Source organism: Leptonotus elevatus, chromosome 15 (genome assembly GCF_054856555.1).
Source record: "Leptonotus elevatus isolate MCC_2025b chromosome 15, RoL_Lele_1.0, whole genome shotgun sequence".
Lineage (NCBI taxonomy): Eukaryota > Metazoa > Chordata > Actinopteri > Syngnathiformes > Syngnathidae > Leptonotus > Leptonotus elevatus.
In genome coordinates this window covers 2,604,464-2,616,156 of record NC_141253.1, presented here as the reverse complement: position 1 = coordinate 2,616,156, position 11,693 = coordinate 2,604,464, and the positions used below count along the sequence as shown (strand labels likewise).

The 11,693-nt window shown below is 39.0% G+C and overlaps 1 long non-coding RNA gene across 1 annotated transcript in view; it reads left to right on the top strand.

Annotated features, from left to right (window-relative positions):
• The first annotated feature begins 1,057 nt into the window (after positions 1-1,057).
• Positions 1,058-11,693, top strand: part of LOC147161535 (uncharacterized) — a 38,357-nt gene continuing 27,721 nt past the window's right edge. Inside the window, exon 1 of the long non-coding RNA XR_015097241.1 lies at positions 1,058-1,300. This is a non-coding gene — a long non-coding RNA (uncharacterized LOC147161535). The remainder of the gene's footprint in view (positions 1,301-11,693) is intronic.

The following is an 11,693-nucleotide window of genomic DNA, read 5'->3' as shown; positions in this document are numbered from 1 at the left end:
GATCTGCCTAATAAGGTTCACAACAATGGCACCACGTATCTCTAAAATTTACCCAAGGGAATATAATAACATCAATGCTACGCATCTATGAAATTGATCTTCCAGTTAATGTGTACAACGCTACAAGACATTTGTAGGTTATGCTGCGTTTAGTCAGTTAATTTTGGAGACAAAACCAGAAATGTATCCATACACATAGTAAAGTGTCTTGCGCTTCAAAGTCCGAAACTATCTCCCAGCCACTTTTCGCTTACTGGTGTTTGTTTACAAGTGAGGCCAGTGAGTCACTCGTTAGCAACCACCAAAAGTACCCTGCCAACTTTTAGCCGTAACACTTCTTATTTTCTGAATGTTCTCACTCGGGGAGACGCTACCAACCGGGACACCGTTTCTTCCATTTGTCTGGCTCTGCTCGACCCGGAGGCAGCGGAAGTCGGGACGAAAGGTGACATTCCTGGACCCGCCAGAGCAATGACACCTTTATTGTCGACCGATAACGTCACCATCAAGGCCAGTGCCGCCTACCAGGTATTTACTGACCTCGCTTAGTCTGATAATTTTACAACAATTTTACAACAAGATTCAATATTCAACCATAGTACCAAATATCTGTATTAAATCTTTATGACTGGATTAGGTATGTAAAAATGGTACCTTGTACGTATGTCTACAACATTTTGAACTTGCGTTATTTAAGTTAACCATAAGTGAAAATACATTAAATAGACCCTAGGCATGTTTTTATAGCATTTACGCAGGCTTGGTCGAGTAACGGAATACGTGTACCCCGTTGCGTAATCAGATTTTTTTTTTAAAAAGTAACCCTAACCAGTTACAGAAAAAAACAGGTAATCACATTACAGGTACATTTATTAAAAAGGGGGATTACAATTTCTACGATGAGAAAGTGCGAGAGAGAGAGGGAGAGAGAGCGGGAGAGAGAGCGGGAGAGAGAGCGGGAGAGAGAGAGGGAGAGAGAGAGAGAGAGAGCGAGAGCGAGCGAGAGAGAGAGAGAAAGAGCGCGAGCGCGAGTGCGTGCACGCCCACGCGAGTGGGACTGTTGCTCCATGTCGGGGAGGGGGGGACGAACGAACTTATTCGTCGTGTCCTTCACACGCGGGCAGTTTGAAAACGCCTCGCGGACGGAAAGAGGAAATGGCGACCGCCGGTATCCACCGGAACTTACTCGTCTTTCTGAAGCGGCGAAAGTTTGAGCTGAGAATCCAGCGGCATGCTACGCGCTGTAGCTTCTTGCTAGCTAGCCCGCTAGCCCGCTAGCCCGCTAGCCTACAACCATAATGTGAGTTGCACCTTCCAAACGAATCTTCCTCCTACCAATTCACAATTTAAACATCATACACAACATATACACGGCTAAACTTGTGACTGGGATAAAAGTTCATTTTGCAGTCATCCTCATTGGGGACACTTTGTATAGATTACATATTGTGGTGATATTTATTTTTATTTTGTCTTCGTGAGCATAATCTGTATTGGAGTAATCCAAAATAATCAAGTTACATTACTTTAATATTATGGTACTTGGATTACGTTACTAACTAAAAAAAAATAATTAGCAGGCAACTTGTAACTGTAACGGAATACATTTTAAAAGTAACCCTCCCAACCCTGCATTTACGTCAATTATTTTATACACATCACTTTCTGGGCGAGTGATAACATAAAACAGTTCTTAAAAAAACACAGTAACTCATGATCAGTGTTTTTGTTGACTTTGTTTTGATTACATTTTGTGTTGTTTCATGTTTTTCCTGTGTCCCTTTTTTCATGTCATGTCTACTCGTGAGGTCAGTTTTTTTCTTTTCTTTTTTGTGAATGTCGTCTTTTTTTTGCCTTGTTGCCTTTGTTTTTGTTTAGTTTTTTTTAAATAGTAAAAACTACCTGCATTTCAGGCTACCTTTTACGTCCACACCACAAAGTGTGAAAGTAACAGCTCTGAAGAACGCTTAAAGTAAAACAAAAATCTGTGATGTCGCAGGACCCGTGACTGTAAACCGTGATACCGCGGGGAATTACTAAATTGGAGTTATTTCGTATACTATGATGATATCATGACAGGCATTTGACCTCAAAGCCTCACCCAAAATGAAATGACTTAATGCCGCTTCAATTATACAGTACATATTTGGCCTGCAGATGGCAGCAGAGACCTTCTGTGATTTTGTGTGTATTTGCTCTTTCAGAGCATGATTCTTTATTACACCCAAAATATGACCGGTTTATAAATAATCAGGGGATCATTTCAAGAATGCAGACTGTAAAATGAAGCAAATTCATTCATGCCCTCAAGGCTGATGACGTGAGTGGGATGAGAAACATAGACCCCCCCGCCCCCCCATTTCCCCGTTTTTTGTTTTTTTCTGGTTCAGACTTAATGGTTGCAAATTAAGCATTTTTGTATTTTATCTTAGAGTTCACTAACATATGAATGTTAAAAGCCATCGCCCACCACTGCATCTGTTTCATTTATATTTCATTCACACACGCACACACAAATACAATCTTTCAGGCTCCCCTCTGATGCGATGGAATATTCCTTTGGGAAAAGCTAATAACACGAGAGCTTGTCATGAACACAGGAAATAGGATTAATCTCATGGACGAGACTTCGTATATAGTAGGCCATGTTTACTTTCAGACACAAAAATATTCTCATTAGCAGTCATCATTAAAATAAATAAATAAAGATTTCTAGATCAAGAAATATCACGTTTGGAATCAATCATGTCGCATCATTATAATTCAGCCGTATCATAAAGTGAACGTATCGTATCAACAGTTGGAATTGAGCGAATTGTATTATTATTATTAAAACGTTTATAATTTGTGCCATCTTGTGGCATTCTAGGGCTACTACAAGGATTTGTCTCTCTTGTGGCGGTTCAGAAAGCACAAAAATGGAACAGTACAATCGGTGAGTTTTAAAGCGAATAATGGAGGAATGGTTCCGAAAACGCAAATCGGCGAATCGGAGAATTCTCAATTAGGCGGGGGGGACACTGTAACCGCAACGTAAACACGTTTGTTTTCTCACTCCTTCGTCCACATGAGACTCCCGATGTCATCATACACTCCCCTTAAGACCTGCCGTGCACCGGCGTCGCTAAGGCAATAATGGAGGCATCGACTTGAGGCGTTAAGTTGAGGAAATGCCTGCGTGGGGTTGTTGTTGTTGTTTCGGTTTTCCTTCGTCCACCGAGTCGTGGGGACTTTTTTGACCAGGATGCCCCCTGCAGACTGCACAGAGAAAATTGGAGTGAAAGGTTGTCCATAAAATATGCATGTAACAGCAGTCGCTGCTGGTGTTGTGTGTGTGTGCGTGTGTACGTTTGTGTGTGTGTGTGTGTGTGTGTGTTGCACCAAGGGAAATGTGCAGAGACCTAAAATGGAAGAAAAAAAAAACAAGGAAGATTTATGCATGGGAATAATGAAGCAGCCATAATGACTCAAATGAATATGCAAAACATGTCAAGCACTATTTTATACGTTATTCACATGACATCATAATTGAGCGAATCATATCGGAGTAGAAATGAATCATGTCGCCACTGAATCAAAATCGTGTCAAAACTGTATGAATCATATCATTTGAGAGAATTGTAATCACCTCACAATTGGTCTGACTCATAATTTTGGGATGAATCATATCGCAGATGTAAGGGTCGTATCGTCATGGAAGTGGATCAAGGAAGGAAATCTTATAGGGATCGTATTGCGCCATATCGAGTTAATAGCTACGATCCCTTTTGTCATGAGATTAAATGATTAAATTAAATAATTGGAATTGGAAAGAATCGTATCATCATTGAAATGATACGAACCACAAGGAAATTGTCATGAACCACATTCGAGTTAGAATGAATCACAACTGCTACGGATCGTATCGTATTGGGAATGAATCGTATCGCAATCGGACTACAATGAATGATATCACATCTCATCATCATTTGGAGTCAACTGTATACAAGATTATTAATGAGTCAATCATGTTGGAGTTAGGATGAATCGTATCATAAATTGAGTGAATGTTATCTCATCGTAATTGGTGTGAACGACATGATATTGCAGTGAATCCTATCATAATCGGACTGAATCCTATCTAATCGCAGCGACTCATGTCAGAATCAAGAGTGAATCGCCTTTTATCATAAATGCAATGAATAGCATAGTTATGGCGAATGGCATTGCGTCATAATTGGATTGAATCATACAGCACAGCATGGGATTCTTATTGGGATGAATCGAATCACAATTGGAGTGAATCACAGTGTATCGTCATTGGAGTGTAACACGTAATCGTATCAAAATCCAATAGTAAAAAATTTATAATATCGTATTGCAATGAAGTGAATCAAATCACATTTGCATTGTAAATCAAGTCTAATCCTTGTTGGAATGAATCGTACCTTGAGATAAATTGTATCGTAATACCTTTTAGACGAATGGAAAATGTATTATCGTAATTGATATCGGATCGCGATTGGTCATTGGGGCTTCACAACCGAATTGAATGAAACAAATCGCTATTGGAAATAATCCGTGTCATCGTAATTGGAGTGAATACGTTGTATCGTCGTTTTGAGTGTAACATCGTATTATGATTGCCGTGAATCGTTTTTGTATTGTAATGGAGAGACTCGTACCATAATCGTAATCAAACCATCATTTGTAGCGAATTGAATCGCACCAACGCAATAAATGGCCTGAATGTACTGAACTGCAATTGGAGTCGATCGGATCGTAACTGGATTCAAAATTGTATCGCAATTGTAGTAAATTTTTTGTAAAAGTTCTAGCGAGTGTGGACCTCGATGTTGGCGATGCGCATCCTTCCCCATCCTCGGTGCTTCCACATTGCCTCCAGCATCTCAGCAACAACAAAACAAAAACAAAAGGAAGGACAATGCTGCACTTTTTGTTGGGAAAACATGAAATACGGCTGTGAAAAGTTTGCCTGTTGCCCCGCAGCAAAATAAAATAAAATCAATCCGGCTGCCACAACGGCTGGGAATATCGGGCGTATTGAGAGTTCGGCGCCAGGTTGCTTCCACGTCTTTTAGGAGGTGTTTTTTTTCTACTTCTTGCCGACTTCAACCTTTCAAAATGTGACAATTGGTCTTTTTTTTTCATATGGTAAAAATACACCTCGGAAATGGTTAAATAGTAGTTTTGCAGAATGTTGCCTTTTTCTGCACTGCCTACTTACTTTTTTTCTTTTTCTTTTCGTGCTGGTTGCTAGGAGACAACACTGTAGTGCCTAAAGGTTCTCAGTCCTACTTTTCATTTGTATTTTTTTTTTCATTCATTTTTAACTGCTAGAATGTGGATAAAAACATGTTTGCAACGCATAGAATGTTTTGTGCAGCCTGACAAAAATAAAGAACACAGAAAAAAAAAATGTCCATTAGAATCTTGGCAAGTCTTTAGTGAACATAAATATATACATTTCTCCCCCAATTGCGTCTTCGAGGAACCTAACGTGCAATAATGTAAACGTCAAAGACAATGTAGGCAATTTAGTCTTTAGCTATGCGAGAATTCATGTTTTTGCAAACACAAAGACAATTTGGTCATCTTAAAATTATTATTTATTTATTTTTGTAACCACCAAAGACAATTTATCCTTTATAACCCACCTAACATACGTTTTCATAACCTAATATACATTTTTTTTTATTAACATTGATGACAACTTGGGCTTTAGCAAAGCTATAATTCTCCTTTAGCAAACATCGAAGGACAATTTTCGTGTTCACTCGACGTTTCTCAACATCAAGAATGAACGTTAGCATTGTTCGTTAACGCGCTAAGTAGCTCGCCTTGTTAACTCATCCGGATTAAAGTAACTCGCACCAATGACAGTCACTAGGCCTCCCTCGGGTTGGTAGTATAAATTTAGCAATGTGGTTAAGTAAGCTAGCCTTTGGGAGTTTGGCGTGCTAAACCAACGACATCAACAGCATCCATCAGGGGTCACCCCCGATGTGATCTTTGGGGAGTAGAACCTTCCATCTCCCGGGAGGTCCGTCGCTGACTCGGTGGTACTTTGGGATTGGTCGCCAGGGACTGGCGGTGATCCAGTGGCCTTTTTTTTTTCAATCTCTTCTGACAAGATGAATTGGGACTTGGGGAACAAGCTCAGGTGTCGTGTTAAATCCTCAGAGGATTGGAGAAAAAACTCGTGAGGGTGGGGGGGTGGGGGGGTGGGGGGAGGGGGGGACCTCCTCTGAGGGCACCGCAGCTGGACGACAAACAGTTGGCACGTTTTTGTAAACAGCGAGCACAATTTTGAGTCTTCAATGTGAGGATAAGCGGTTTCCGAAAATGAAAAAAAGATGGATGAACCGAGCACACATGATAAGAGTCTTAGATGTACTTAGCGCATCATTTAGTACAAATCACAATTGACAGTTTTCAGTGACCCAAATGTAAAAGTTATTTATACGAAGAAAGCGCGGCTAAAGATTGCTAACCTAGCGACATTGCGCTTTTGTAAACCAGCTTCTCTTTTGGCAGAGAAGTTAGCGTGTCGGCGATGGCGGACGTTTTGTCTTCAACCAAATGCGACCATCGACAAGACAAGGCCGCATGATTCCGTGCGTCTTAACGTCACCGCAGGCTAAATTATGGATGCTACGAGCGCGGCGGAGCCTCCACGCACGTCGCTTCGCTATCGCGCTAACAAGCGGCCGTTCATGTCGAGTTTGATGTTTGTTTACGCGTTGGGTTGGAACGTTGGGTTGGTGGGCTCTCAAACGTTGAGACTTTAGTCGTCGCCGGAGATGGGAAGTGACAAGGTACAAATACACGGATATCTTGACTCACTGTTAATTGGAATAATTTTTTTAAACATACATTTTTATTTTTCATAACAATAACCAATGAATCATTAACTTAATCCATATATAGTAATTGTTAAAAAAAAAATTGGGTTAATATCAAGAAACTAAAAAAAAAAAAATATATATATATATATATATATATATATATATATATATATATATATATATATATATATATATATATATATATATATTGGTGATAATTTTTACAAAAGGAATATTCAGCTTGTAACATTAATTAAAATGTTATTCTTGCTCCGCTATTCATTTCATAATTTATTCATCAGGAGAAGTGGAATGACTCATTCATTTTCCCCCCTTTCGTCTGCGGAAATTGCTATTTTGATTTTGATTGATTTCAGACTGTTTGATCACTTTATTAAAGCAAAGTAACATGTTCTTACGGCCACTGAGCTGTCGAAGCTTGTGAACGAAAAGCAAACTGCAGTCATAAAAAAAACAAACAGTAATGTATTATTCAAAGATTATGCAAATAGTACACAAGCTGTGGCGGAGTTTGTTGATTAAGAACAGACAATTTCCTCGGCAAAGCTTCAAGCCACGCGTGCTCTTTATTATTATTATTTTTTTTTTTTATTACCATATCCTAACTGTTTATCTTCAAACGCAATTAAAGCACTTTTCCATGAGTGCTACTGCAAATGTGGTCTTAAAGCGTTAATAGCAGCGTGATTCAAAACCAAAAAAACAAAAAGGTTTCAGGTTGTTGGCATCTGAGTGAGTACGAGTGAAGTTAACGGCCAACCGCCATGGCGCCAAAAGCTAAAAATAGAACGGGGCTGGACGAGCATAACAAAGATCATGACGCTGCCAAGAAGCAAACTCTCTAAAACTTTTAAGAGAACGACAGCAATAACGCAAAAAAAAACCCCCAATCATGCATACGCAAAAAAGCTTCAAGGTTTCACGGCGCTAACAATAGTGACGACAGTTTTTAGAGAGAGAAGCCAAAAAGTAGCCATTTTTTCATATTTTACAGAAAAAAAGATGGATTTTTAAAGAATTAAAAAAAAAAAAAATTCCAGAACAAAAATATATTTTCTTAAAAAGCAATAAAACGCAAAATTTTGTTTTTTTTCATCTCCTGAGAAAACCCCTTAGCTTTTTACGTCTTTTTCTTTATTTTATTATTTTTCAGTAAATGAAAATTGAACTTTTTTTATAATTTTTTTTTTTTTAGAGGAAAGCATTTTAAGATTAAAACTGCCCCAAAAAATGAAAGGGATTTTTTTTTTTTTATGAATAAATTAAAAAATATATTTTTTATCAATAACAAAACCATAATAATTTACGTTCGGAAGCATGTTTACCCATGTGCTAGGTAGCTAGCAGCTAGCACTGAGACATCACGTTATCACAGTCTATATTTTTCACAGATTAAAAAAAAAAAAATTAAAAATATATATTTTTTTCTTTTCCTTAAATGAGCTTTGTTTTCAATTGGGTATAAGCCGTACATTTGGTTATTACGAGTATTTTCATAGATGAGGTTTACATACGCACACACACACACAAAGCTCATTATCTCTTCGTAGTTGTCCCATTTTCACACCTCCAGCAGCAACAAGAGAGGAAGTGGCAAAAATAAAGAATAAAACATCTCTGTGAAGTCTCTCCTGGAGAAGAAAAAAGAAGGCAGGCGGGATCGTGACCTAGATTTATTTTTTCATTATTGGGGAGGCGCTAATTCGCCATCTCGCGCGCGCCACCAACATCCATCTTAATCGCTTTCTCACGCTGCACGCCGGCGCCCGTGAACGAAGAAAATATGTTGAAGAAAATAGATTTTGTATCGATGTCGACGGCGCCAAAAGGTCGCTATTCCTCTTTTTGCAGAAGCAATAAAAAACTGTTTCACAAAGTCTTTAATAAAAACCCACCAGAGAGCTACAGTGGATAAAAAAAAAGTCTTCACATCCCTCTTTAAAGTTTTTTCTTAGAACGTTTTCCAAACTCTTTCTACTGTTAGGATGAAATTGAGAAGTGCAAGCGCGCGGGTTTATATCACATCATGGAAGTTTTTACTATCATTATGGGGACCGTGTGTCCTTGTGGGGACATTTTGGTGGTCCCCATGCGTCCAAACCTCGTTTTGAGAGTCAAAACTTGGTTTTAGAGTTTAGGTTTGAATTGGGTTTTGTTTGAGGTTCGGATAAGGAATGGGGGTAGGCAATCATTTTTGATGATCGCGTTTAGGGTGAGGGTCTAGGAAATGCATTATGTCAATGAGATGTCCCCACCAGACATGTAAACCCAACTGTGTGTGTGTTAACATCGTTGTCGTGAGCCGAGAGGAGCTCGAGGGAGCGCGTTCCCAAAATACCTCCGACCTCCCAGAATGGTACGATTTTTACAGAGGGAGCAAGCGTTACCTTGAGGCGTTACTTAATGGAGCGCCGCCTGCCTGCCTGCCTGCCAGCTTGCTTGCTTCCTCACTCACACGTGCGCTCGCTTCCACATAACATTGGTTTTGTTTTTTCATGCCACGTGTCAAAAACATGTGATGACTCCACTTTCAGGTTGGTTCAAGTTGGAATCTTAACAATTTTTTTTTTTCCAAAAGTCACAATATTATATGATTTTATATATTTATTTATATATATATATATATATATATATCCATCCATCCATCCATTTTCTGTACCGCTTGTCCTCACAAGGGTCGCGGGGGTTGCTGGAGCCTATTCCAGCTGGCTTCGGGCAGTAGGCGGGGTACACCCTGAACTGGTTGCCAGCCAATCGCAGGTATTTTTATATATATATATATATTTTTTTATTTATTTATTTATTTATTTATTTAGCAAGCAAGATAAACATTTTACAAGCAAAAAAAGGGAAAACATTTGCAATGTTACAAGAATAAGGGAAGTTCTTTTTTCTTTTTTAAAATGAGTTTGCATATTTTTTACGTTAATATATTTACAGAATATACAGAAAGTGTACATGAAAATAAAGCTGATTTTTAAAAAATATTTTTTTTTTCTCGAAAAGTAACAAGAATGTCTATTTTAAAAAAGAGAAATTATTCGTCTTTTTTTTCTTCAAAAGTAAATTATTTAAAGGGGGAAAAAAGTCTGAATTTTAGAAATATAAAAATGTTTGTAACATTTTGTAAAGTACTTGATTTAATTCAATAACTGGTCATTTAATTACTTATCAAATTAACTAAGTAATAAATTACGGAGTTATGTGTATGTTGGTACACTTAAACATTATAGTAAAATCATTTGACAATTACAAATAATATTATAATACAATCCCCAAAAATGTGCCTGTCTGTCCACTTTCCAAAAGTGATGACGATCAGATGACGATGATGTCGTCATCCATGTTGTTATTCTTGTGGGTTTTTATCCCAGATTGTCATTTGCACGTGTGAAGGGAGGCGACCAAGCTCCGAAATAACGCGACACATCATTTCTTTTCTTTTTTCTTTTTGTTCCTTTCTCACACTCATCGCCAAGTGCAAATGCACAGGAGCGTGCAAGTGGTCGTATTTTTGGACGTGTCGACATGTCAGAAGATAGCATTGCACCTTTTACGGCAGGTGAGCGCTAGTCACGACGCCTCTTACATTGGTGTATGTTAATGTATTAACATACCAACATACATGCAAATCAGTGCCTTTTCTTTATAAAGTAAAGGACTTCCTAAATGAGAAAGGACGTGTACAGCGTATAAAACAAATATACAACCAATTATTAAATTATAGAAAAAAGCAAATAAAATGATGAATAAGGTTAGCTACAGAGTTTATTCACATGAACCGTAAGTTAAAATGCATGTTTGTACGTTATTGTAAAGTACATGCAGGTTAACATACTAACGTACACGGTAACATATATATACGCAATATAACAACAATATATGTAACATATATGTATGTCTAGTGGCAAAGCCCCCCCCCCCCCATCTAGCAGACATTTTTCCGAGCAGCTTGACTTGAGCAGAAGGAAGGAGAGCCAGAGGAGGACAGATGGCCGCCACGCTCCATATGGGCCCGCCACAGTGTGTGTGTGTGCCTAAACGCACGCACGCTAACCACCAATCGCTAAAGCCTCTCCCGTGTTTGCTTATCGACTTCTTTATCCCACGTCACCAAACACACGTATGTGGCATGTTGCATGACATGTTGGTCTCAACACACCTCAAACTGACCAAAAGAAAAGTATTTGGCATCAGACAAACTCCAAGCCGCTAGTCGCTGACAAGAGCAGCTAGCTACTACAAAGAAAAAGCACCTGGCATGGTACCTTGTCGGTGCTTTTCCACTGGCACTAAAAATGTGTAGTACAGTTTTTTGTGCACTTTTTTATGCTATTCTAATACTATTTCTGGTTTTAGTTATATTATTATTTCGGGTACTTTTTCTAATCAAATGCTCCCCAGCATGCTAGCTTGCACAGGTTAGCTCGAATAAAGATGCTAATGAAGCCAAAGCTAGGTTGGGCAGAGTGGTGGTTGGGGGGCTTTTAGTGGTGTATTTGCACGCGTAGCCACAAGCTAATAGCTAATTCCCATTATTACAGGCTAACTCATGTACTTCGCCCCGCGGCTAATGAGCTCCCAGCGGTAATGGACATTTAGACACAAGGGTAGCGCACCTTAGCGTGTGCGTCCGCGTGGTCTTGGTTAGCTCTTGGAGATCCATTTTGATGCACTTAGGGACAATGAGCTTCCTCCACATCTGGGTCACTTTGCCCCCCAACTCATTAATTATTCATGAGACAATTTTTAGACATGCACACTTCTTCTTCTGTGGTTTTGGATTGCACGCAAGGCATCTTCATTCGTTGGTCCTGCAGGAGC